This window comes from Balaenoptera physalus (genome assembly GCF_965194825.1).
Source record: "Balaenoptera physalus genome assembly, chromosome: 9".
Lineage (NCBI taxonomy): Eukaryota > Metazoa > Chordata > Mammalia > Artiodactyla > Balaenopteridae > Balaenoptera > Balaenoptera physalus.
In genome coordinates, this window is record NC_138888.1 from 81322754 (window position 1) to 81349917 (window position 27164).

Here is a 27164-nt window from a genome sequence, read left to right on the forward strand (position 1 = left end):
TTCGCCCTTTTTGGCCAAGGGCATCATTGTCGAGGTTTTGCGCTTTTCCTGTGCTTTAAAGGTGATTCGAATCTCCCTCCTGAAATCTGTTTCCTGCAATTCTGCCTTGCTTTCAAATCCTCTTCGTTGCCTTCCCTCAATATATTTGTGGACGAGAGTTATCATTTATAAGTCTGCAGGTTTGTGAATTGCAGTGCCCCTGAGCTCCATTTTTCAACTCGCTTTCTTGGGAGCTGGCCGCAAAAGCGCAGGATTGCTTCAGGCCCTATTCTGGTACGGGGTGGCAGGCTGAGCCTGTGGTTAATTCTTCTTCCTGATGGGAAAATAGAGTGACCTGTGCCTGTCCCAACACCTAGAGCTAGTCTCTCATTGGTTCCCCCTCTTCCCATTTATCCTTAGGACAAATTGCAACCTGTACGAAACAGGAGGTTAAAGGTGCTGATTCTCCAAGGAGGGAGATTGCTGGTAAAGCGGCTGGAATGGCGAAACCGAGCACAAGGAGATGAGAAATGAGGTGCGTTTTAGAAACCTTTCCCGATCACACGGTGTACCATCTTCTGGGTTTCTCATGCATGTTTTCGATGTAGGAAGATGCCCTTGAACCTGGAGATTTGGGACCCATGTGATGGGAACCACGCAGTATTACTTTAAAGGGTCTGCGTTTGCTCACCCAACGTGACCAAACCTCTCAGCCCCAAGAGTGTCCACCCTTATGTCTCAGTGAGCTGTGAGTCTATATGTGGTCAATCAAGGTGGCATCACAGCCCCTGAACAAATTTTGTAAGAGTTTCTCTCTCTTTCCCTTTCTTTGTTTCACGGGTTTTTAAAAGTAATTGATTTTTATAAAGGGGTTTAGCTGCTTTTCACTGCTGTGCTTATGCCGCTTTACACCCACTTGACTCACTTACAGAGAGATATCAATACATAGGTTTTAAGATTCTTACTAGTCAGATATATTCTTGGGCGGTGAATAATGGGTGTTGTGTCCAATTCACTGAGCAAGGAGTAGGTCTTGTCTTTTACCTATTGGGTTTATGGAGCGGTATCTGAGATAATTTGAAACCCTTGTTTTATGCATCACCCCACCTCACCTTTCCCGTTAAGCAGCCATAGTGTGTTTTCTAAACGTGTGACTCTGCTCTCTTTTGTAATTCAGTTCAAGGGTAGCGGTTTTTACATTCCCTCTATAAGTGATATCTTATGATAAGTGTCATTTTCTGTGTGACTTATTTCACGTAGAATCGTCGTACCTAAATCCACTCATCATGCTGCTACTAACCTTATGACGTTGATTTCATGGCTGAGTGATATTCCATTGTACATAAGGACCACAACTTCTTTATCCATTTTTCTCTTTCCTGGGATATTTAAGGTGTAACGAAGTGGAGGTTCTTGTCAACAGAGCAGCCCTAAACTTTGGGGGGCCTGTGGCTTGCTGATTTTTAGTTTTCCCAATTTATACGCCCATGAGTGGAAGTGCCCTATGCTCTCTAAGCTGAGTTTTTTAGATGTTTCAGGACACACCGTACACTTCTCCAGAGTGGCTGTTGGCAATTTACATCACGCCCATCAGCGTAGCCAGGCTCCCGTTTCTCCATGGCCTGTTCTGCATTTCTGATTTTGACACTTTATTCAGCATGGCCCTTTTGACCGATGGGAAGCGAGACTCCTTTGTAGCGCTGATTTGCCTTTCCAGGTTGCTTGGTTGGCCAAAACGGGCGTATGCGTTTTTTCCTGAATATATTCAGGAAAAAACGCATACGGCCGTTTTGGCCAAGGGCATCATTGTCGAGGTTTTGCCGCTTTTCCTGTGCTTTAAAGGCGATTCGAATCTCCCTCCTGTAATCTGTTTCCTGCAATTCTGCCTTGTTTTCAAATCTTCGCCGTTGCCTTTCCTCAATATATTTGTGGACGAGAATTATCATTTATAAGTCTGCAGGTTTGTGAATTGCAGTGCCCCTGAGCTCCATTTTTCACCTCGCTTTCTTGGGAGCTGGCCGCAAAAGCCCAGGATTGCTTCAGGCCCTATTCTGGTCCCGGGGGGAAGACTGAGCCTCTTGGTTAATTCTTCTTCTTGATGGGAAAATAGAGTGACCTGTGCCTGTCCCAACACCTAGAGCTAGTCTCTCATTGGTTCCCCATCTTCCCGTTCATCTTCAAGACAAATTGCAACCTGTACGGAACAGGAGGTTAAAGGTGCTGATTCTCCAAGGAGGGAGATTGCTAGTAAAGCGGCTGGAATGGCGAACCCGAGCACAAGGACATGAGAAATGAGGTGCGTTTTGGAAACCTTTCCCGATCACACGGTGTACCATCTTCTGGGTTTCTCATGCATGTTTTCGATGTAGGAAGATGCCCTTGAACCTGGAGATTTGGGACCCATTGGATGGGTACCACGCAGTATTCCTTTAAAGGGTCTGCGTTTCCTCACCCAACCTCACCAAATCTCTCAGCGCCAAGAGTGTCCACCCTTATGTCTCAATCAGCTGGGGGTCTAGATATGGTCAATCCAGGTGGCCTCACAGCCCCTCAACGAATTTTGTAAGAATTTCTCTCTCTTTCACTGTCTTTGTTTCACGGGTTTTTAAAAGTAATTGATTTTTATAATGGGGTTTGCCTGCTTTTTACTGCTGTGTTTATGCCGCTTTACACACACTTGACTCACAGAGAGATATCAATACATAGGTTTTAAGATTCTTACTAGTCAGATATATTCTTGGGCGTTGAATAGGGGGTGTTGAGTCCAACTCACTGAGCAAGGAATAGGTCTTGTGTATTACCTATTGGGTTTATGGAACGGTATCTGAGCTAATTTGAAACCCTTGTTTTATGCATCACCCCACCTCACCTTTCCCGTTAAGCAGCCATAGTGTGTTTTCTAAACGTGTGACTCTGTTCTGCTTTGTAATTCAGTTCAAGGGTAGCGGTTTTTACATTCCCTCTATAAGTGATATCTTATGATAAGTGTCTTTTTTCTGTGTGACTTATTTCACATAGAATCGTTGTACCAAAATCCACTCATCATGCTGCTACTAGCCTTATGACGTTGATTTCATGGCTGAGTGATATTCTATTGTACATAAGGACCACAACTTCTTTATCCATTTTTCTCTTTCCTGGGATATTTAAGGTGTAACGAAGTGGAGGTTCTTGTCAACAGAGCAGCACTAAACTTTGTGGTGCCTGTGTCTTGCTGATTTTTAGTTTTCCCAATTTATACGCCCATGAGTGGAAGTGCCCTATGCTCTCTAAGCTGAGTTTTTTAGATGTTTCAGGACACACCGTACATTTCTCCAGAGTGGCTGTTAGCAATTTACATCCCGCCCATCACCGTAGAAAGGCTCCCATTTCTCCATGGCCTGTCCTGCATTTCTGGTTTTGACACTTTTTCAGCATGGCCCTTTTGACCGATGGGAAGCGAGACTTCTTTGTAGCGCTGATTTGCCTTTCCAGGTTGCTTGGTTGGCCAAAAAGGGCGTATGCGTGTTTTCCTGAATATATTCAGGAAAAAACGCATACGCCCTTTTTGGCCAAGGGCATCATTGTCGAGGTTTTGCCGCTTTTCCTGTGCTTTAAAGGCGATTCGAATCTCCCTCCTGAAATCTGTTTCCTGCAATTCTGCCTTGCTTTCAAATCCTCTTCGTTGCCTTCCCTCAATATATTTGTGGACGAGAGTCATCATTTATAAATCTGCCGGTTTGTGAATTGCAGTGCCCCTGAGCTCCATTTTTCAACTCGCTTTCTTGGGAGCTGGCCACAAAAGCGCAGGATTGCTTCAGGCCCTATTCTGGTCCCGGGCGGCAGGCTGAGCCTGTCGTTAACTCTTCTTCCTGATGGGAAAATAGAGTGACCTGTGCCTGTCACAACACCTAGAGCTAGTCTCTCATTGGTTCCCCCTCTTCCCGTTCATCCTCAGGATAAATTGCAACCTGTACGGAACAGGAGGTTAAAGGTGCTGATTCTCCAAGGAGGGAGATTGCTAGTAAAGCGGCTGGAATGGCGAACCCGAGCACAAGGAGATGAGAAATGACGTGCGTTTTGGAAACCTTTCCCGATCACACGGTGTACCATCTTCTGGGTTTCTCATGCATGTTTTCGATGTAGGAAGATGCCCTTGAACCTGGAGATTTGGGACCCATGGGATGGGTACCACGCAGTATTACTTTAAAGGGTGTGCGTATCCTCACCCAACCTCACCAAACCTTTCAGCCCCAAGAGTGTCCACACTTATGTCTCAATCAGCTGTGGGTCTAGATATGGTCAATCCAGGTGGCATCACAGCCCCTGAACGAATTTTGTAAGTATTTCTCTCTCTTTCACTGTCTTTGTTTCACGGGTTTTTATAAGTAATTGATTTTTATAATGGGGTTTAGCTGCTTTTTACTGCTGTGTTTATGCCGCTTTACACCCACTTGACTCAATTACAGAGAGATATCAAAACATAGGTTTTAAGATTCTTACTAGTCAGATATATTCTTGGGCGGTGAATAGGGGGTGTTGAGTCCAAATCACTGAGCAAGGAGTAGGTCTTGTCTATTACATATTGGGTTTATGGATCGGTATCTGAGCTAATTTGAAACCCTTGTTTTATGCATCACCCCACCTCACCTTTCCCGTTAAGCAGCCATAGTGTGTTTTCTAAACGTGTGACTCTGTTCTGTTTTGTAATTCAGTTCAAGGGCAGCGGTTTTTACATTCCCTCTATAAGTGATATCTTATAATAAGTGTCCTTTTCTGTGTGACTTATTTCACTTAGAATCGTCGTACCTAAATCTACTCATCATGCTGCTACTAGCCTTATGACGTTGATTTCATGGCTGAGTGATATTCCATTGTACATAAAGACCACAACTTCTTTATCCATTTTTCTCTTTCCTGGGATATTTAAGGTGTAACGAAGTGGAGGTTCTTGTCAACAATGCAGCCCTAAACTTTGGGGTGCCTGTGTCTTGCTGATTTTTAGATTTCCCAATTTATACGCCCATGAGTGGAAGTGCCCTATGCTCTCTAAGCTGAGTTGTTTAGATGTTTCAGGACACACCGTACACTTCTCCGGAGTGGATGTTGGCAGTTTACATCCCGCCCATCAGCGTAGCCAGGCTCCCGTTTCTCCATGGCCTGTCCTGCATTTCTTGTTTTGACACTTTATTCAGCATGGCCCTCTTGACCGATGGGAAGCGAGACTTCTCTGTAGCGCTGATTTTCCATTCCAAGTTGCTTGGTTGGCCAAAAAGGGCGTATGCGTTTTTTCCTGAATATATTCAGGAAAAAACGCATACGCCCTTTTTGGCCAAGGGCATCATTGTCGAGGTTTTGCCGCTTTTCCTGTGCTTTAAAGGCGATTCGAATCTCCCTCCTAAAATCTGTTTCCTGCAATTCTGCCTTGCTTTCAAATCCTCTTCGTTGCCTTCCCTCAATATATTTGTGGACGAGAGTTATCATTTATAAGTCTGCAGGTTTGTGAATTGCAGTGCCCCTGAGCTCCATTTTTCAACTCGCTTTCTTGGGAGCTGGCCGCAAAAGCGCAGGATTGCTTCAGGCCCTAATATGGTCCCGGGCGGCAGGCTGAGCCTGTGGTTATATCTTCTTCCTGATGGGAAAGTAGATTGACCTGTGCCTGTCCCAACACCTAGAGCTAGTCTCTCATTGGTTCCCACTCTTCCCGTTCATCCTCAGGACAAATTGCAACCTGTACGGAACAGGAGGTTAAAGGAGCTGATTCTCCAAGGAGGGAGATTGCTAGTAAAGCGGCTGGAATGGCGAACCCGAGCACAAGGAGATGAGAAATGAGGTGCGTTTTGGAAACCTTTCCCGATCACACGGTGTACCATTTTCTGGGTTTCTCATGCATGTTTTCGATGTAGGAAGATGCCCTTGAACCTGGAGATTTGGGACCCATGGGATGGGTACCACGCAGTATTACTTTAAAGGGTGTGCGTATCCTCACCCAACCTCACCAAAACTCTCAGCCCCAAGAGTGTCCACCCTTATGTCTCAATCAGCTGTGGGTCTAGATATGGTCAATCCAGGTGGCATCACAGCCCCTGAACGAATTTTGTAACAATTTCTCTCTCTTTCACTGTCTTTGTTTCACGGGTTTTTAAAAGTAATTGATTTTTATAATGGGGTTTAGTAGCTTTTCACTGCTGTGTTTCTGACGCTTTACACCCACTTGACTCACTTACAGAGAGTTATCAATACATAGGTTTTAAGATTCTTATTAGTCAGATATATTCTTGGGCGGTGAATAGGGGGTGTTGAGTCCAAATCATTGAGCAAGGAGTAGGTCTTGTCTATTACATATTGGGTTTATGGAGCGGTATCTGAGCTAATTTGAAACCCTTGTTTTATGCATCACCCCACCTCACCTTTCCCGTTAAGCAGCCATAGTGTGTTTTCTAAACGTTTGACTCTATTCTGTTTTGTAAATCAGTTCAAGGGTTGCGGTTTTTACATTCCTTCTATAAGTGATATCTTATGATAAGTATCTTTTTCTGTGTGACTTATTTCACTTAGAATCGTCGTACCTAAATCCACTCATCTTGCTGCTACTAGCTTTATGACGTTGATTTCATGGCTGAGTGATATTCCATTGTACATAAGGACCACAACTTCTTTAACCATTTTTCTCTTTCCTGGGATATTTAAGGTGTAACGAAGTGGAGGTTCTTGTCAACAGAGAAGCCCTATACTTTGGGGTGACTGTGTCTTGCTGATTTTTAGTTTTCCCAATTTATACGCTCATGAGTGGAAGTGCCCTATGCTCCCTAAGCTGAGTTTTTTAGATGTTTCAGGACACACCGTGCACTTCTCCAGAGTGGCTGTTGGCAATTTACATCCCGCCCATCAGCGTAGCCAGGCTCCCGTTTCTCCATGGCCGGTCCTGCATTTCTGGTTTTGACACTTTATTCAGCATGGCCCTTTTGACCGATGGGAAGCGAGACTTCTTTGTAGCGCTGATTTGCCTTTCCAGGTTGCTTGGTTGGCCAAAAAGGGCGAATGCGTTTTTTCCTGAATATATTCAGGAAAAAACGCATTCGCCCTTTTTGGCCAAGGGCATCATTGTCGAGGTTTTGCGCTTTTCCTGTGCTTTAAAGGTGATTCGAATCTCCCTCCTGAAATCTGTTTCCTGCAATTCTGCCTTGCTTTCAAATCCTCTTCGTTGCCTTCCCTCAATATATTTGTGGACGAGAGTTATCATTTATAAGTCTGCAGGTTTGTGAATTGCAGTGCCCCTGAGCTCCATTTTTCAACTCGCTTTCTTGGGAGCTGGCCGCAAAAGCGCAGGATTGCTTCAGGCCCTATTCTGGTACGGGGTGGCAGGCTGAGCCTGTGGTTAATTCTTCTTCCTGATGGGAAAATAGAGTGACCTGTGCCTGTCCCAACACCTAGAGCTAGTCTCTCATTGGTTCCCCCTCTTCCCATTTATCCTTAGGACAAATTGCAACCTGTACGAAACAGGAGGTTAAAGGTGCTGATTCTCCAAGGAGGGAGATTGCTGGTAAAGCGGCTGGAATGGCGAAACCGAGCACAAGGAGATGAGAAATGAGGTGCGTTTTAGAAACCTTTCCCGATCACACGGTGTACCATCTTCTGGGTTTCTCATGCATGTTTTCGATGTAGGAAGATGCCCTTGAACCTGGAGATTTGGGACCCATGTGATGGGAACCACGCAGTATTACTTTAAAGGGTCTGCGTTTGCTCACCCAACGTGACCAAACCTCTCAGCCCCAAGAGTGTCCACCCTTATGTCTCAGTGAGCTGTGAGTCTATATGTGGTCAATCAAGGTGGCATCACAGCCCCTGAACAAATTTTGTAAGAGTTTCTCTCTCTTTCCCTTTCTTTGTTTCACGGGTTTTTAAAAGTAATTGATTTTTATAAAGGGGTTTAGCTGCTTTTCACTGCTGTGCTTATGCCGCTTTACACCCACTTGACTCACTTACAGAGAGATATCAATACATAGGTTTTAAGATTCTTACTAGTCAGATATATTCTTGGGCGGTGAATAATGGGTGTTGTGTCCAATTCACTGAGCAAGGAGTAGGTCTTGTCTTTTACCTATTGGGTTTATGGAGCGGTATCTGAGATAATTTGAAACCCTTGTTTTATGCATCACCCCACCTCACCTTTCCCGTTAAGCAGCCATAGTGTGTTTTCTAAACGTGTGACTCTGCTCTCTTTTGTAATTCAGTTCAAGGGTAGCGGTTTTTACATTCCCTCTATAAGTGATATCTTATGATAAGTGTCATTTTCTGTGTGACTTATTTCACGTAGAATCGTCGTACCTAAATCCACTCATCATGCTGCTACTAACCTTATGACGTTGATTTCATGGCTGAGTGATATTCCATTGTACATAAGGACCACAACTTCTTTATCCATTTTTCTCTTTCCTGGGATATTTAAGGTGTAACGAAGTGGAGGTTCTTGTCAACAGAGCAGCCCTAAACTTTGGGGGGCCTGTGGCTTGCTGATTTTTAGTTTTCCCAATTTATACGCCCATGAGTGGAAGTGCCCTATGCTCTCTAAGCTGAGTTTTTTAGATGTTTCAGGACACACCGTACACTTCTCCAGAGTGGCTGTTGGCAATTTACATCACGCCCATCAGCGTAGCCAGGCTCCCGTTTCTCCATGGCCTGTTCTGCATTTCTGATTTTGACACTTTATTCAGCATGGCCCTTTTGACCGATGGGAAGCGAGACTCCTTTGTAGCGCTGATTTGCCTTTCCAGGTTGCTTGGTTGGCCAAAACGGGCGTATGCGTTTTTTCCTGAATATATTCAGGAAAAAACGCATACGGCCGTTTTGGCCAAGGGCATCATTGTCGAGGTTTTGCCGCTTTTCCTGTGCTTTAAAGGCGATTCGAATCTCCCTCCTGTAATCTGTTTCCTGCAATTCTGCCTTGTTTTCAAATCTTCGCCGTTGCCTTTCCTCAATATATTTGTGGACGAGAATTATCATTTATAAGTCTGCAGGTTTGTGAATTGCAGTGCCCCTGAGCTCCATTTTTCACCTCGCTTTCTTGGGAGCTGGCCGCAAAAGCCCAGGATTGCTTCAGGCCCTATTCTGGTCCCGGGGGGAAGACTGAGCCTCTTGGTTAATTCTTCTTCTTGATGGGAAAATAGAGTGACCTGTGCCTGTCCCAACACCTAGAGCTAGTCTCTCATTGGTTCCCCATCTTCCCGTTCATCTTCAAGACAAATTGCAACCTGTACGGAACAGGAGGTTAAAGGTGCTGATTCTCCAAGGAGGGAGATTGCTAGTAAAGCGGCTGGAATGGCGAACCCGAGCACAAGGACATGAGAAATGAGGTGCGTTTTGGAAACCTTTCCCGATCACACGGTGTACCATCTTCTGGGTTTCTCATGCATGTTTTCGATGTAGGAAGATGCCCTTGAACCTGGAGATTTGGGACCCATTGGATGGGTACCACGCAGTATTCCTTTAAAGGGTCTGCGTTTCCTCACCCAACCTCACCAAATCTCTCAGCGCCAAGAGTGTCCACCCTTATGTCTCAATCAGCTGGGGGTCTAGATATGGTCAATCCAGGTGGCCTCACAGCCCCTCAACGAATTTTGTAAGAATTTCTCTCTCTTTCACTGTCTTTGTTTCACGGGTTTTTAAAAGTAATTGATTTTTATAATGGGGTTTGCCTGCTTTTTACTGCTGTGTTTATGCCGCTTTACACACACTTGACTCACAGAGAGATATCAATACATAGGTTTTAAGATTCTTACTAGTCAGATATATTCTTGGGCGTTGAATAGGGGGTGTTGAGTCCAACTCACTGAGCAAGGAATAGGTCTTGTGTATTACCTATTGGGTTTATGGAACGGTATCTGAGCTAATTTGAAACCCTTGTTTTATGCATCACCCCACCTCACCTTTCCCGTTAAGCAGCCATAGTGTGTTTTCTAAACGTGTGACTCTGTTCTGCTTTGTAATTCAGTTCAAGGGTAGCGGTTTTTACATTCCCTCTATAAGTGATATCTTATGATAAGTGTCTTTTTTCTGTGTGACTTATTTCACATAGAATCGTTGTACCAAAATCCACTCATCATGCTGCTACTAGCCTTATGACGTTGATTTCATGGCTGAGTGATATTCTATTGTACATAAGGACCACAACTTCTTTATCCATTTTTCTCTTTCCTGGGATATTTAAGGTGTAACGAAGTGGAGGTTCTTGTCAACAGAGCAGCACTAAACTTTGTGGTGCCTGTGTCTTGCTGATTTTTAGTTTTCCCAATTTATACGCCCATGAGTGGAAGTGCCCTATGCTCTCTAAGCTGAGTTTTTTAGATGTTTCAGGACACACCGTACATTTCTCCAGAGTGGCTGTTAGCAATTTACATCCCGCCCATCACCGTAGAAAGGCTCCCATTTCTCCATGGCCTGTCCTGCATTTCTGGTTTTGACACTTTTTCAGCATGGCCCTTTTGACCGATGGGAAGCGAGACTTCTTTGTAGCGCTGATTTGCCTTTCCAGGTTGCTTGGTTGGCCAAAAAGGGCGTATGCGTGTTTTCCTGAATATATTCAGGAAAAAACGCATACGCCCTTTTTGGCCAAGGGCATCATTGTCGAGGTTTTGCCGCTTTTCCTGTGCTTTAAAGGCGATTCGAATCTCCCTCCTGAAATCTGTTTCCTGCAATTCTGCCTTGCTTTCAAATCCTCTTCGTTGCCTTCCCTCAATATATTTGTGGACGAGAGTCATCATTTATAAATCTGCCGGTTTGTGAATTGCAGTGCCCCTGAGCTCCATTTTTCAACTCGCTTTCTTGGGAGCTGGCCACAAAAGCGCAGGATTGCTTCAGGCCCTATTCTGGTCCCGGGCGGCAGGCTGAGCCTGTCGTTAACTCTTCTTCCTGATGGGAAAATAGAGTGACCTGTGCCTGTCACAACACCTAGAGCTAGTCTCTCATTGGTTCCCCCTCTTCCCGTTCATCCTCAGGATAAATTGCAACCTGTACGGAATAGGAGGTTAAAGGTGCTGATTCTCCAAGGAGGGAGATTGCTAGTAAAGCGGCTGGAATGGCGAACCCGAGCACAAGGAGATGAGAAATGACGTGCGTTTTGGAAACCTTTCCCGATCACACGGTGTACCATCTTCTGGGTTTCTCATGCATGTTTTCGATGTAGGAAGATGCCCTTGAACCTGGAGATTTGGGACCCATGGGATGGGTACCACGCAGTATTACTTTAAAGGGTGTGCGTATCCTCACCCAACCTCACCAAACCTTTCAGCCCCAAGAGTGTCCACACTTATGTCTCAATCAGCTGTGGGTCTAGATATGGTCAATCCAGGTGGCATCACAGCCCCTGAACGAATTTTGTAAGTATTTCTCTCTCTTTCACTGTCTTTGTTTCACGGGTTTTTATAAGTAATTGATTTTTATAATGGGGTTTAGCTGCTTTTTACTGCTGTGTTTATGCCGCTTTACACCCACTTGACTCAATTACAGAGAGATATCAAAACATAGGTTTTAAGATTCTTACTAGTCAGATATATTCTTGGGCGGTGAATAGGGGGTGTTGAGTCCAAATCACTGAGCAAGGAGTAGGTCTTGTCTATTACATATTGGGTTTATGGATCGGTATCTGAGCTAATTTGAAACCCTTGTTTTATGCATCACCCCACCTCACCTTTCCCGTTAAGCAGCCATAGTGTGTTTTCTAAACGTGTGACTCTGTTCTGTTTTGTAATTCAGTTCAAGGGCAGCGGTTTTTACATTCCCTCTATAAGTGATATCTTATAATAAGTGTCCTTTTCTGTGTGACTTATTTCACTTAGAATCGTCGTACCTAAATCTACTCATCATGCTGCTACTAGCCTTATGACGTTGATTTCATGGCTGAGTGATATTCCATTGTACATAAAGACCACAACTTCTTTATCCATTTTTCTCTTTCCTGGGATATTTAAGGTGTAACGAAGTGGAGGTTCTTGTCAACAGAGCAGCCCTAAACTTTGGGGTGCCTGTGTCTTGCTGATTTTTAGATTTCCCAATTTATACGCCCATCAGTGGAAGTGCCCTATGCTCTCTAAGCTGAGTTGTTTAGATGTTTCAGGACACACCGTACACTTCTCCGGAGTGGATGTTGGCAGTTTACATCCCGCCCATCAGCGTAGCCAGGCTCCCGTTTCTCCATGGCCTGTCCTGCATTTCTTGTTTTGACACTTTATTCAGCATGGCCCTCTTGACCGATGGGAAGCGAGACTTCTCTGTAGCGCTGATTTTCCATTCCAAGTTGCTTGGTTGGCCAAAAAGGGCGTATGCGTTTTTTCCTGAATATATTCAGGAAAAAACGCATACGCCCTTTTTGGCCAAGGGCATCATTGTCGAGGTTTTGCCGCTTTTCCTGTGCTTTAAAGGCGATTCGAATCTCCCTCCTAAAATCTGTTTCCTGCAATTCTGCCTTGCTTTCAAATCCTCTTCGTTGCCTTCCCTCAATATATTTGTGGACGAGAGTTATCATTTATAAGTCTGCAGGTTTGTGAATTGCAGTGCCCCTGAGCTCCATTTTTCAACTCGCTTTCTTGGGAGCTGGCCGCAAAAGCGCAGGATTGCTTCAGGCCCTAATATGGTCCCGGGCGGCAGGCTGAGCCTGTGGTTATATCTTCTTCCTGATGGGAAAGTAGATTGACCTGTGCCTGTCCCAACACCTAGAGCTAGTCTCTCATTGGTTCCCACTCTTCCCGTTCATCCTCAGGACAAATTGCAACCTGTACGGAACAGGAGGTTAAAGGAGCTGATTCTCCAAGGAGGGAGATTGCTAGTAAAGCGGCTGGAATGGCGAACCCGAGCACAAGGAGATGAGAAATGAGGTGCGTTTTGGAAACCTTTCCCGATCACACGGTGTACCATTTTCTGGGTTTCTCATGCATGTTTTCGATGTAGGAAGATGCCCTTGAACCTGGAGATTTGGGACCCATGGGATGGGTACCACGCAGTATTACTTTAAAGGGTGTGCGTATCCTCACCCAACCTCACCAAAACTCTCAGCCCCAAGAGTGTCCCCGCTTATGTCTCAATCAGCTGTGGGTCTAGATATGGTCAATCCAGGTGGCATCACAGCCCCTGAACGAATTTTGTAACAATTTCTCTCTCTTTCACTGTCTTTGTTTCACGGGTTTTTAAAAGTAATTGATTTTTATAATGGGGTTTAGTAGCTTTTCACTGCTGTGTTTCTGACGCTTTACACCCACTTGACTCACTTACAGAGAGTTATCAATACATAGGTTTTAAGATTCTTATTAGTCAGATATATTCTTGGGCGGTGAATAGGGGGTGTTGAGTCCAATCATTGAGCAAGGAGTAGGTCTTGTCTATTACATATTGGGTTTATGGAGCGGTATCTGAGCTAATTTGAAACCCTTGTTTTATGCATCACCCCACCTCACCTTTCCCGTTAAGCAGCCATAGTGTGTTTTCTAAACGTTTGACTCTATTCTGTTTTGTAAATCAGTTCAAGGGTTGCGGTTTTTACATTCCTTCTATAAGTGATATCTTATGATAAGTATCTTTTTCTGTGTGACTTATTTCACTTAGAATCGTCGTACCTAAATCCACTCATCTTGCTGCTACTAGCTTTATGACGTTGATTTCATGGCTGAGTGATATTCCATTGTACATAAGGACCACAACTTCTTTAACCATTTTTCTCTTTCCTGGGATATTTAAGGTGTAACGAAGTGGAGGTTCTTGTCATCAGAGAAGCCCTATACTTTGGGGTGACTGTGTCTTGCTGATTTTTAGTTTTCCCAATTTATACGCTCATGAGTGGAAGTGCCCTATGCTCCCTAAGCTGAGTTTTTTAGATGTTTCAGGACACACCGTGCACTTCTCCAGAGTGGCTGTTGGCAATTTACATCCCGCCCATCAGCGTAGCCAGGCTCCCGTTTCTCCATGGCCGGTCCTGCATTTCTGGTTTTGACACTTTATTCAGCATGGCCCTTTTGACCGATGGGAAGCGAGACTTCTTTGTAGCGCTGATTTGCCTTTCCAGGTTGCTTGGTTGGCCAAAAAGGGCGAATGCGTTTTTTCCTGAATATATTCAGGAAAAAACGCATTCGCCCTTTTTGGCCAAGGGCATCATTGTCGAGGTTTTGCGCTTTTCCTGTGCTTTAAAGGTGATTCGAATCTCCCTCCTGAAATCTGTTTCCTGCAATTCTGCCTTGCTTTCAAATCCTCTTCGTTGCCTTCCCTCAATATATTTGTGGACGAGAGTTATCATTTATAAGTCTGCAGGTTTGTGAATTGCAGTGCCCCTGAGCTCCATTTTTCAACTCGCTTTCTTGGGAGCTGGCCACAAAAGCGCAGGATTGCTTCAGGCCCTATTCTGGTACGGGGTGGCAGGCTGAGCCTGTGGTTAATTCTTCTTCCTGATGGGAAAATAGAGTGACCTGTGCCTGTCACAACACCTAGAGCTAGTCTCTCATTGGTTCCCCCTCTTCCCATTTATCCTTAGGACAAATTGCAACCTGTACGAAACAGGAGGTTAAAGGTGCTGATTCTCCAAGGAGGGAGATTGCTGGTAAAGCGGCTGGAATGGCGAACCCGAGCACAAGGAGATGAGAAATGAGGTGCGTTTTAGAAACCTTTCCCGATCACACGGTGTACCATCTTCTGGGTTTCTCATGCATGTTTTCGATGTAGGAAGATGCCCTTGAACCTGGAGATTTGGGACCCATGTGATGGGAACCACGCAGTATTACTTTAAAGGGTCTGCGTTTGCTCACCCAACGTGACCAAACCTCTCAGCCCCAAGAGTGTCCACCCTTATGTCTCAGTGAGCTGTGAGTCTATATGTGGTCAATCAAGGTGGCATCACAGCCCCTGAACAAATTTTGTAAGAGTTTCTCTCTCTTTCCCTTTCTTTGTTTCACGGGTTTTTAAAAGTAATTGATTTTTATAAAGGGGTTTAGCTGCTTTTCACTGCTGTGCTTATGCCGCTTTACACCCACTTGACTCACTTACAGTGAGATATCAATACATAGGTTTTAAGATTCTTACTAGTCAGATATATTCTTGGGCGGTGAATAATGGGTGTTGTGTCCAATTCACTGAGCAAGGAGTAGGTCTTGTCTTTTACCTATTGGGTTTATGGAGCGGTATCTGAGATAATTTGAAACCCTTGTTTTATGCATCACCCCACCTCACCTTTCCCGTTAAGCAGCCATAGTGTGTTTTCTAAACGTGTGACTCTGCTCTCTTTTGTAATTCAGTTCAAGGGTAGCGGTTTTTACATTCCCTCTCTAAGTGATATCTTATGATAAGTGTCATTTTCTGTGTGACTTATTTCACGTAGAATCGTCGTACCTAAATCCACTCATCATGCTGCTACTAACCTTATGACGTTGATTTCATGGCTGAGTGATATTCCATTGTACATAAGGACCACAACTTCTTTATCCATTTTTCTCTTTCCTGGATTATTTAAGGTGTAACGAAGTGGAGGTTCTTGTCAACAGAGCAGCCCTAAACTTTGGGGGGCCTGTGGCTTGCTGATTTTTAGTTTTCCCAATTTATACGCCCATGAGTGGAAGTGCCCTATGCTCTCTAAGCTGAGTTTTTTAGATGTTTCAGGACACACCGTACACTTCTCCAGAGTGGCTGTTGGCAATTTACATCACGCCCATCAGCGTAGCCAGGCTCCCGTTTCTCCATGGCCTGTTCTGCATTTCTGATTTTGACACTTTATTCAGCATGGCCCTTTTGACCGATGGGAAGCGAGACTCCTTTGTAGCGCTGATTTGCCTTTCCAGGTTGCTTGGTTGGCCAAAACGGGCGTATGCGTTTTTTCCTGAATATATTCAGGAAAAAACGCATACGGCCGTTTTGGCCAAGGGCATCATTGTCGAGGTTTTGCCGCTTTTCCTGTGCTTTAAAGGCGATTCGAATCTCCCTCCTGTAATCTGTTTCCTGCAATTCTGCCTTGTTTTCAAATCTTCGCCGTTGCCTTTCCTCAATATATTTGTGGACGAGAATTATCATTTATAAGTCTGCAGGTTTGTGAATTGCAGTGCCCCTGAGCTCCATTTTTCACCTCGCTTTCTTGGGAGCTGGCCGCAAAAGCCCAGGATTGCTTCAGGCCCTATTCTGGTCCCGGGGGGAAGACTGAGCCTCTTGGTTAATTCTTCTTCTTGATGGGAAAATAGAGTGACCTGTGCCTGTCCCAACACCTAGAGCTAGTCTCTCATTGGTTCCCCATCTTCCCGTTCATCTTCAAGACAAATTGCAACCTGTACGGAACAGGAGGTTAAAGGTGCTGATTCTCCAAGGAGGGAGATTGCTAGTAAAGCGGCTGGAATGGCGAACCCGAGCACAAGGACATGAGAAATGAGGTGCGTTTTGGAAACCTTTCCCGATCACACGGTGTACCATCTTCTGGGTTTCTCATGCATGTTTTCGATGTAGGAAGATGCCCTTGAACCTGGAGATTTGGGACCCATTGGATGGGTACCACGCAGTATTCCTTTAAAGGGTCTGCGTTTCCTCACCCAACCTCACCAAATCTCTCAGCGCCAAGAGTGTCCACCCTTATGTCTCAATCAGCTGGGGGTCTAGATATGGTCAATCCAGGTGGCCTCACAGCCCCTGAACGAATTTTGTAAGAATTTCTCTCTCTTTCACTGTCTTTGTTTCACGGGTTTTTAAAAGTAATTGATTTTTATAATGGGGTTTGCCTGCTTTTTACTGCTGTGTTTATGCCGCTTTACACACACTTGACTCACAGAGAGATATCAATACATAGGTTTTAAGATTCTTACTAGTCAGATATATTCTTGGGCGTTGAATAGGGGGTGTTGAGTCCAACTCACTGAGCAAGGAATAGGTCTTGTGTATTACCTATTGGGTTTATGGAACGGTATCTGAGCTAATTTGAAACCCTTGTTTTATGCATCACCCCACCTCACCTTTCCCGTTAAGCAGCCATAGTGTGTTTTCTAAACGTGTGACTCTGTTCTGCTTTGTAATTCAGTTCAAGGGTAGCGGTTTTTACATTCCCTCTATAAGTGATATCTTATGATAAGTGTCTTTTTTCTGTGTGACTTATTTCACATAGAATCGTTGTACCAAAATCCACTCATCATGCTGCTACTAGCCTTATGACGTTGATTTCATGGCTGAGTGATATTCTATTGTACATAAGGACCACAACTTCTTTATCCATTTTTCTCTTTCCTGGGATATTTAAGGTGTAACGAAGTGGAGGTTCTTGTCAACAGAGCAGCACTAAACTTTGTGGTGCCTGTGTCTTGCTGATTTTTAGTTTTCCCAATTTATACGCCCATGAGTGGAAGTGCCCTATGCTCTCTAAGCTGAGTTTTTTAGATGTTTCAGGACACACCGTACATTTCTCCAGAGTGGCTGTTAGCAATTTACATCCCGCCCATCACCGTAGAAAGGCTCCCATTTCTCCATGGCCTGTCCTGCATTTCTGGTTTTGACACTTTTTCAGCATGGCCCTTTTGACCGATGGGAAGCGAGACTTCTTTGTAGCGCTGATTTGCCTTTCCAGGTTGCTTGGTTGGCCAAAAAGGGCGTATGCGTGTTTTCCTGAATATATTCAGGAAAAAACGCATACGCCCTTTTTGGCCAAGGGCATCATTGTCGAGGTTTTGCCGCTTTTCCTGTGCTTTAAAGGCGATTCGAATCTCCCTCCTGAAATCTGTTTCCTGCAATTCTGCCTTGCTTTCAAATCCTCTTCGTTGCCTTCCCTCAATATATTTGTGGACGAGAGTCATCATTTATAAATCTGCCGGTTTGTGAATTGCAGTGCCCCTGAGCTCCATTTTTCAACTCGCTTTCTTGGGAGCTGGCCACAAAAGCGCAGGATTGCTTCAGGCCCTATTCTGGTCCCGGGCGGCAGGCTGAGCCTGTCGTTAACTCTTCTTCCTGATGGGAAAATAGAGTGACCTGTGCCTGTCACAACACCTAGAGCTAGTCTCTCATTGGTTCCCCCTCTTCCCGTTCATCCTCAGGATAAATTGCAACCTGTACGGAACAGGAGGTTAAAGGTGCTGATTCTCCAAGGAGGGAGATTGCTAGTAAAGCGGCTGGAATGGCGAACCCGAGCACAAGGAGATGAGAAATGACGTGCGTTTTGGAAACCTTTCCCGATCACACGGTGTACCATCTTCTGGGTTTCTCATGCATGTTTTCGATGTAGGAAGATGCCCTTGAACCTGGAGATTTGGGACCCATGGGATGGGTACCACGCAGTATTACTTTAAAGGGTGTGCGTATCCTCACCCAACCTCACCAAACCTTTCAGCCCCAAGAGTGTCCACACTTATGTCTCAATCAGCTGTGGGTCTAGATATGGTCAATCCAGGTGGCATCACAGCCCCTGAACGAATTTTGTAAGTATTTCTCTCTCTTTCACTGTCTTTGTTTCACGGGTTTTTATAAGTAATTGATTTTTATAATGGGGTTTAGCTGCTTTTTACTGCTATGTTTATGCCGCTTTACACCCACTTGACTCAATTACAGAGAGATATCAAAACATAGGTTTTAAGATTCTTACTAGTCAGATATATTCTTGGGCGGTGAATAGGGGGTGTTGAGTCCAAATCACTGAGCAAGGAGTAGGTCTTGTCTATTACATATTGGGTTTATGGATCGGTATCTGAGCTAATTTGAAACCCTTGTTTTATGCATCACCCCACCTCACCTTTCCCGTTAAGCAGCCATAGTGTGTTTTCTAAACGTGTGACTCTGTTCTGTTTTGTAATTCAGTTCAAGGGCAGCGGTTTTTACATTCCCTCTATAAGTGATATCTTATAATAAGTGTCCTTTTCTGTGTGACTTATTTCACTTAGAATCGTCGTACCTAAATCTACTCATCATGCTGCTACTAGCCTTATGACGTTGATTTCATGGCTGAGTGATATTCCATTGTACATAAAGACCACAACTTCTTTATCCATTTTTCTCTTTCCTGGGATATTTAAGGTGTAACGAAGTGGAGGTTCTTGTCAACAATGCAGCCCTAAACTTTGGGGTGCCTGTGTCTTGCTGATTTTTAGATTTCCCAATTTATACGCCCATGAGTGGAAGTGCCCTATGCTCTCTAAGCTGAGTTGTTTAGATGTTTCAGGACACACCGTACACTTCTCCGGAGTGGATGTTGGCAGTTTACATCCCGCCCATCAGCGTAGCCAGGCTCCCGTTTCTCCATGGCCTGTCCTGCATTTCTTGTTTTGACACTTTATTCAGCATGGCCCTCTTGACCGATGGGAAGCGAGACTTCTCTGTAGCGCTGATTTTCCATTCCAAGTTGCTTGGTTGGCCAAAAAGGGCGTATGCGTTTTTTCCTGAATATATTCAGGAAAAAACGCATACGCCCTTTTTGGCCAAGGGCATCATTGTCGAGGTTTTGCCGCTTTTCCTGTGCTTTAAAGGCGATTCGAATCTCCCTCCTAAAATCTGTTTCCTGCAATTCTGCCTTGCTTTCCAATCCTCTTCGTTGCCTTCCCTCAATATATTTGTGGACGAGAGTTATCATTTATAAGTCTGCAGGTTTGTGAATTGCAGTGCCCCTGAGCTCCATTTTTCAACTCGCTTTCTTGGGAGCTGGCCGCAAAAGCGCAGGATTGCTTCAGGCCCTAATATGGTCCCGGGCGGCAGGCTGAGCCTGTGGTTATATCTTCTTCCTGATGGGAAAGTAGATTGACCTGTGCCTGTCCCAACACCTAGAGCTAGTCTCTCATTGGTTCCCACTCTTCCCGTTCATCCTCAGGACAAATTGCAACCTGTACGGAACAGGAGGTTAAAGGAGCTGATTCTCCAAGGAGGGAGATTGCTAGTAAAGCGGCTGGAATGGCGAACCCGAGCACAAGGAGATGAGAAATGAGGTGCGTTTTGGAAACCTTTCCCGATCACACGGTGTACCATTTTCTGGGTTTCTCATGCATGTTTTCGATGTAGGAAGATGCCCTTGAACCTGGAGATTTGGGACCCATGGGATGGGTACCACGCAGTATTACTTTAAAGGGTGTGCGTATCCTCACCCAACCTCACCAAAACTCTCAGCCCCAAGAGTGTCCCCGCTTATGTCTCAATCAGCTGTGGGTCTAGATATGGTCAATCCAGGTGGCATCACAGCCCCTGAACGAATTTTGTAACAATTTCTCTCTCTTTCACTGTCTTTGTTTCACGGGTTTTTAAAAGTAATTGATTTTTATAATGGGGTTTAGTAGCTTTTCACTGCTGTGTTTCTGACGCTTTACACCCACTTGACTCACTTACAGAGAGTTATCAATACATAGGTTTTAAGATTCTTATTAGTCAGATATATTCTTGGGCGGTGAATAGGGGGTTTTGAGTCCAAATCATTGAGCAAGGAGTAGGTCTTGTCTATTACATATTGGGTTTATGGAGCGGTATCTGAGCTAATTTGAAACCCTTGTTTTATGCATCACCCCACCTCACCTTTCCCGTTAAGCAGCCATAGTGTGTTTTCTAAACGTTTGACTCTATTCTGTTTTGTAAATCAGTTCAAGGGTTGCGGTTTTTACATTCCTTCTATAAGTGATATCTTATGATAAGTATCTTTTTCTGTGTGACTTATTTCACTTAGAATCGTCGTACCTAAATCCACTCATCTTGCTGCTACTAGCTTTATGACGTTGATTTCATGGCTGAGTGATATTCCATTGTACATAAGGACCACAACTTCTTTAACCATTTTTCTCTTTCCTGGGATATTTAAGGTGTAACGAAGTGGAGGTTCTTGTCATCAGAGAAGCCCTATACTTTGGGGTGACTGTGTCTTGCTGATTTTTAGTTTTCCCAATTTATACGCTCATGAGTGGAAGTGCCCTATGCTCCCTAAGCTGAGTTTTTTAGATGTTTCAGGACACACCGTGCACTTCTCCAGAGTGGCTGTTGGCAATTTACATCCCGCCCATCAGCGTAGCCAGGCTCCCGTTTCTCCATGGCCGGTCCTGCATTTCTGGTTTTGACACTTTATTCAGCATGGCCCTTTTGACCGATGGGAAGCGAGACTTCTTTGTAGCGCTGATTTGCCTTTCCAGGTTGCTTGGTTGGCCAAAAAGGGCGAATGCGTTTTTTCCTGAATATATTCAGGAAAAAACGCATTCGCCCTTTTTGGCCAAGGGCATCATTGTCGAGGTTTTGCGCTTTTCCTGTGCTTTAAAGGTGATTCGAATCTCCCTCCTGAAATCTGTTTCCTGCAATTCTGCCTTGCTTTCAAATCCTCTTCGTTGCCTTCCCTCAATATATTTGTGGACGAGAGTTATCATTTATAAGTCTGCAGGTTTGTGAATTGCAGTGCCCCTGAGCTCCATTTTTCAACTCGCTTTCTTGGGAGCTGGCCGCAAAAGCGCAGGATTGCTTCAGGCCCTATTCTGGTACGGGGTGGCAGGCTGAGCCTGTGGTTAATTCTTCTTCCTGATGGGAAAATAGAGTGACCTGTGCCTGTCCCAACACCTAGAGCTAGTCTCTCATTGGTTCCCCCTCTTCCCATTTATCCTTAGGACAAATTGCAACCTGTACGAAACAGGAGGTTAAAGGTGCTGATTCTCCAAGGAGGGAGATTGCTGGTAAAGCGGCTGGAATGGCGAACCCGAGCACAAGGAGATGAGAAATGAGGTGCGTTTTAGAAACCTTTCCCGATCACACGGTGTACCATCTTCTGGGTTTCTCATGCATGTTTTCGATGTAGGAAGATGCCCTTGAACCTGGAGATTTGGGACCCATGTGATGGGAACCACGCAGTATTACTTTAAAGGGTCTGCGTTTGCTCACCCAACGTGACCAAACCTCTCAGCCCCAAGAGTGTCCACCCTTATGTCTCAGTGAGCTGTGAGTCTATATGTGGTCAATCAAGGTGGCATCACAGCCCCTGAACAAATTTTGTAAGAGTTTCTCTCTCTTTCCCTTTCTTTGTTTCACGGGTTTTTAAAAGTAATTGATTTTTATAAAGGGGTTTAGCTGCTTTTCACTGCTGTGCTTATGCCGCTTTACACCCACTTGACTCACTTACAGAGAGATATCAATACATAGGTTTTAAGATTCTTACTAGTCAGATATATTCTTGGGCGGTGAATAATGGGTGTTGTGTCCAATTCACTGAGCAAGGAGTAGGTCTTGTCTTTTACCTATTGGGTTTATGGAGCGGTATCTGAGATAATTTGAAACCCTTGTTTTATGCATCACCCCACCTCACCTTTCCCGTTAAGCAGCCATAGTGTGTTTTCTAAACGTGTGACTCTGCTCTCTTTTGTAATTCAGTTCAAGGGTAGCGGTTTTTACATTCCCTCTCTAAGTGATATCTTATGATAAGTGTCATTTTCTGTGTGACTTATTTCACGTAAAATCGTCGTACCTAAATCCACTCATCATGCTGCTACTAACCTTATGACGTTGATTTCATGGCTGAGTGATATTCCATTGTACATAAGGACCACAACTTCTTTATCCATTTTTCTCTTTCCTGGATTATTTAAGGTGTAACGAAGTGGAGGTTCTTGTCAACAGAGCAGCCCTAAACTTTGGGGGGCCTGTGGCTTGCTGATTTTTAGTTTTCCCAATTTATACGCCCATGAGTGGAAGTGCCCTATGCTCTCTAAGCTGAGTTTTTTAGATGTTTCAGGACACACCGTACACTTCTCCAGAGTGGCTGTTGGCAATTTACATCACGCCCATCAGCGTAGCCAGGCTCCCGTTTCTCCATGGCCTGTTCTGCATTTCTGATTTTGACACTTTATTCAGCATGGCCCTTTTGACCGATGGGAAGCGAGACTCCTTTGTAGCGCTGATTTGCCTTTCCAGGTTGCTTGGTTGGCCAAAACGGGCGTATGCGTTTTTTCCTGAATATATTCAGGAAAAAACGCATACGGCCGTTTTGGCCAAGGGCATCATTGTCGAGGTTTTGCCGCTTTTCCTGTGCTTTAAAGGCGATTCGAATCTCCCTCCTGTAATCTGTTTCCTGCAATTCTGCCTTGTTTTCAAATCTTCGCCGTTGCCTTTCCTCAATATATTTGTGGACGAGAATTATCATTTATAAGTCTGCAGGTTTGTGAATTGCAGTGCCCCTGAGCTCCATTTTTCACCTCGCTTTCTTGGGAGCTGGCCGCAAAAGCCCAGGATTGCTTCAGGCCCTATTCTGGTCCCGGGGGGAAGACTGAGCCTCTTGGTTAATTCTTCTTCTTGATGGGAAAATAGAGTGACCTGTGCCTGTCCCAACACCTAGAGCTAGTCTCTCATTGGTTCCCCATCTTCCCGTTCATCTTCAAGACAAATTGCAACCTGTACGGAACAGGAGGTTAAAGGTGCTGATTCTCCAAGGAGGGAGATTGCTAGTAAAGCGGCTGGAATGGCGAACCCGAGCACAAGGACATGAGAAATGAGGTGCGTTTTGGAAACCTTTCCCGATCACACGGTGTACCATCTTCTGGGTTTCTCATGCATGTTTTCGATGTAGGAAGATGCCCTTGAACCTGGAGATTTGGGACCCATTGGATGGGTACCACGCAGTATTCCTTTAAAGGGTCTGCGTTTCCTCACCCAACCTCACCAAATCTCTCAGCGCCAAGAGTGTCCACCCTTATGTCTCAATCAGCTGGGGGTCTAGATATGGTCAATCCAGGTGGCCTCACAGCCCCTGAACGAATTTTGTAAGAATTTCTCTCTCTTTCACTGTCTTTGTTTCACGGGTTTTTAAAAGTAATTGATTTTTATAATGGGGTTTGCCTGCTTTTTACTGCTGTGTTTATGCCGCTTTACACACACTTGACTCACAGAGAGATATCAATACATAGGTTTTAAGATTCTTACTAGTCAGATATATTCTTGGGCGTTGAATAGGGGGTGTTGAGTCCAACTCACTGAGCAAGGAATAGGTCTTGTGTATTACCTATTGGGTTTATGGAACGGTATCTGAGCTAATTTGAAACCCTTGTTTTATGCATCACCCCACCTCACCTTTCCCGTTAAGCAGCCATAGTGTGTTTTCTAAACGTGTGACTCTGTTCTGCTTTGTAATTCAGTTCAAGGGTAGCGGTTTTTACATTCCCTCTATAAGTGATATCTTATGATAAGTGTCTTTTTTCTGTGTGACTTATTTCACATAGAATCGTTGTACCAAAATCCACTCATCATGCTGCTACTAGCCTTATGACGTTGATTTCATGGCTGAGTGATATTCTATTGTACATAAGGACCACAACTTCTTTATCCATTTTTCTCTTTCCTGGGATATTTAAGGTGTAACGAAGTGGAGGTTCTTGTCAACAGAGCAGCACTAAACTTTGTGGTGCCTGTGTCTTGCTGATTTTTAGTTTTCCCAATTTATACGCCCATGAGTGGAAGTGCCCTATGCTCTCTAAGCTGAGTTTTTTAGATGTTTCAGGACACACCGTACATTTCTCCAGAGTGGCTGTTAGCAATTTACATCCCGCCCATCACCGTAGAAAGGCTCCCATTTCTCCATGGCCTGTCCTGCATTTCTGGTTTTGACACTTTTTCAGCATGGCCCTTTTGACCGATGGGAAGCGAGACTTCTTTGTAGCGCTGATTTGCCTTTCCAGGTTGCTTGGTTGGCCAAAAAGGGCGTATGCGTGTTTTCCTGAATATATTCAGGAAAAAACGCATACGCCCTTTTTGGCCAAGGGCATCATTGTCGAGGTTTTGCCGCTTTTCCTGTGCTTTAAAGGCGATTCGAATCTCCCTCCTGAAATCTGTTTCCTGCAATTCTGCCTTGCTTTCAAATCCTCTTCGTTGCCTTCCCTCAATATATTTGTGGAAGAGAGCTATCATTTATAAGTCTGCAGGTTTGTGAATTGCAGTGCCCCTGAGCTCCATTTTTCAACTCGCTTTCTTGGGAGATGGCCGCAAAAGCGCAGGATTGCTTCAGGCCCTATTCTGGTTCCGGGTGGCAGGCTGAGCCTGTGGTTAATTCTTCTTCCTGATGGGAAAATAGAGTGACCTGTGCCTGTCCCAACACCTAGAGCTAGTCTCTCATTGGCTCCCCCTCTTCCTGTTCATCCTCAGGACAAATTGCAAACTGTACGGATCAGGAGGTTAAAGGTGCTGATTCTCCAAGGAGGGAGATTGCTAGTAAAGCGGCTGGAATGGCGAACCCGAGCACAAGGAGATGAGAAATGAGGTGCGTTTTGGAAACCTTTCCCGATCACACGGTGTACCATCTTCTGGGTTTCTCATGCATGTTTTCGATGTAGGAAGATGCCCTTGAACCTGGAGATTTGGGACCCATGGGATGGATATCACGCAGTATTACTTTAAAGGGTCTGCGTTTGCTCACCCAACCTGACCAAACCTCTCAGCCCCAAGAGTGTCCACCCTTATGGCTCAGTCAGCTGTGAGTCTATATGTGGTCAATCAAGGTGGCATCACAGCCCCTGAACAAATTTTGTAAGAATTTCTCTCTCTTTCACTGTCTTTGTTTCACGGGTTTTTAAAAGTAATTGATTTTTATAATGGGGTTTAGCTGCTTTTTACTGCTGTGTTTATGCCGCTTTACACCCACTTGACTCACTTACAGAGAGATATCAATACATAGGTTTTAAGATTCTTACTAGTCAGATATATTCTCGGGTGGTGAATAGGGGGTGTTGAGTCCAATTCACTGAGCAAGGAGTAGGTCTTGTCTATTACATATTGGGTTTATGGAACGGTACCTGAGCTAATTTGAAACCCTTGTTTTATGCATCACCCCACCTCACCTTTCCCGTTAAGCAGCCATAGTGTGTTTTCTAAACGTGTGACTCTGTTCTGCTTTGTAATTCAGTTCAAGGGTAGCGGTTTTTACATTCCCTCTATAAGTGATATCTTATGATAAGTGTCTTTTTTCTGTGTGACTTATTTCACATAGAATCGTTGTACCAAAATCCACTCATCATGCTGCTACTAGCCTTATGACGTTGATTTCATGGCTGAGTGATATTCTATTGTACATAAGGACCACAACTTCTTTATCCATTTTTCTCTTTCCTGGGATATTTAAGGTGTAACGAAGTGGAGGTTCTTGTCAACAGAGCAGCCCTAAACTTTAGGGTGCCTGTGTCTTGCTGATTTTTAGTTTTCCCAATTTATAAGCCCATGAGTGGAAGTGCCCTATGCTCTCTAAGCTGAGTTTCTAAGATGTTTCAGGACACACCGTACACTTCTCCAGAGTGGCTGTTGGCAATTTACATCCCGCCCATTAGCGTAGCCAGGCTCCCGTTTCTCCATGGCCTGTCCTGCATTTCTGGTTTTCACACTTTATTCACCATGACCCTTTTGACCGATGGGAAGCGAGACGTCTTTGTAGCGCTGATTTGCCTTTCCAGGTTGCTTGGTTGGCCAAAAAGGGCGAATGCGTTTTTTCCTGAATATATTCAGGAAAAAACGCATTCGCCCTTTTTGGCCAAGGGCATCATTGTCGAGGTTTTGCGCTTTTCCTGTGCTTTAAAGGTGATTCGAATCTCCCTCCTGAAATCTGTTTCCTGCAATTCTGCCTTGCTTTCAAATCCTCTTCGTTGCCTTCCCTCAATATATTTGTGGACGAGAGTTATCATTTATAAGTCTGCAGGCTTGTGAATTGCAGTGCCCCTGAGCTCCATTTTTCAACTCGCTTTCTTGGGAGCTGGCCGCAAAAGCGCAGGATTGCTTCAGGCCCTATTCTGGTACGGGGTGGCAGGCTGAGCCTGTGGTTAATTCTTCTTCCTGATGGGAAAGTAGAGTGACCTGTGCCTGTCCCAACACCTAGAGCTAGTCTCTCATTGGTTCCCCCTCTTCCCATTTATCCTTAGGACAAATTGCAACCTGTACGAAACAGGAGGTTAAAGGTGCTGATTCTCCAAGGAGGGAGATTGCTGGTAAAGCGGCTGGAATGGCGAACCCGAGCACAAGGAGATGAGAAATGAGGTGCGTTTTAGAAACCTTTCCCGATCACACGGTGTACCATCTTCTGGGTTTCTCATGCATGTTTTCGATGTAGGAAGATGCCCTTGAACCTGGAGATTTGGGACCCATGTGATGGGAACCACGCAGTATTACTTTAAAGGGTCTGCGTTTGCTCACCCAACGTGACCAAACCTCTCAGCCCCAAGAGTGTCCACCCTTATGTCTCAGTCAGCTGTGAGTCTATATGTGGTCAATCAAGGTGGCATCACAGCCCCTGAACAAATTTT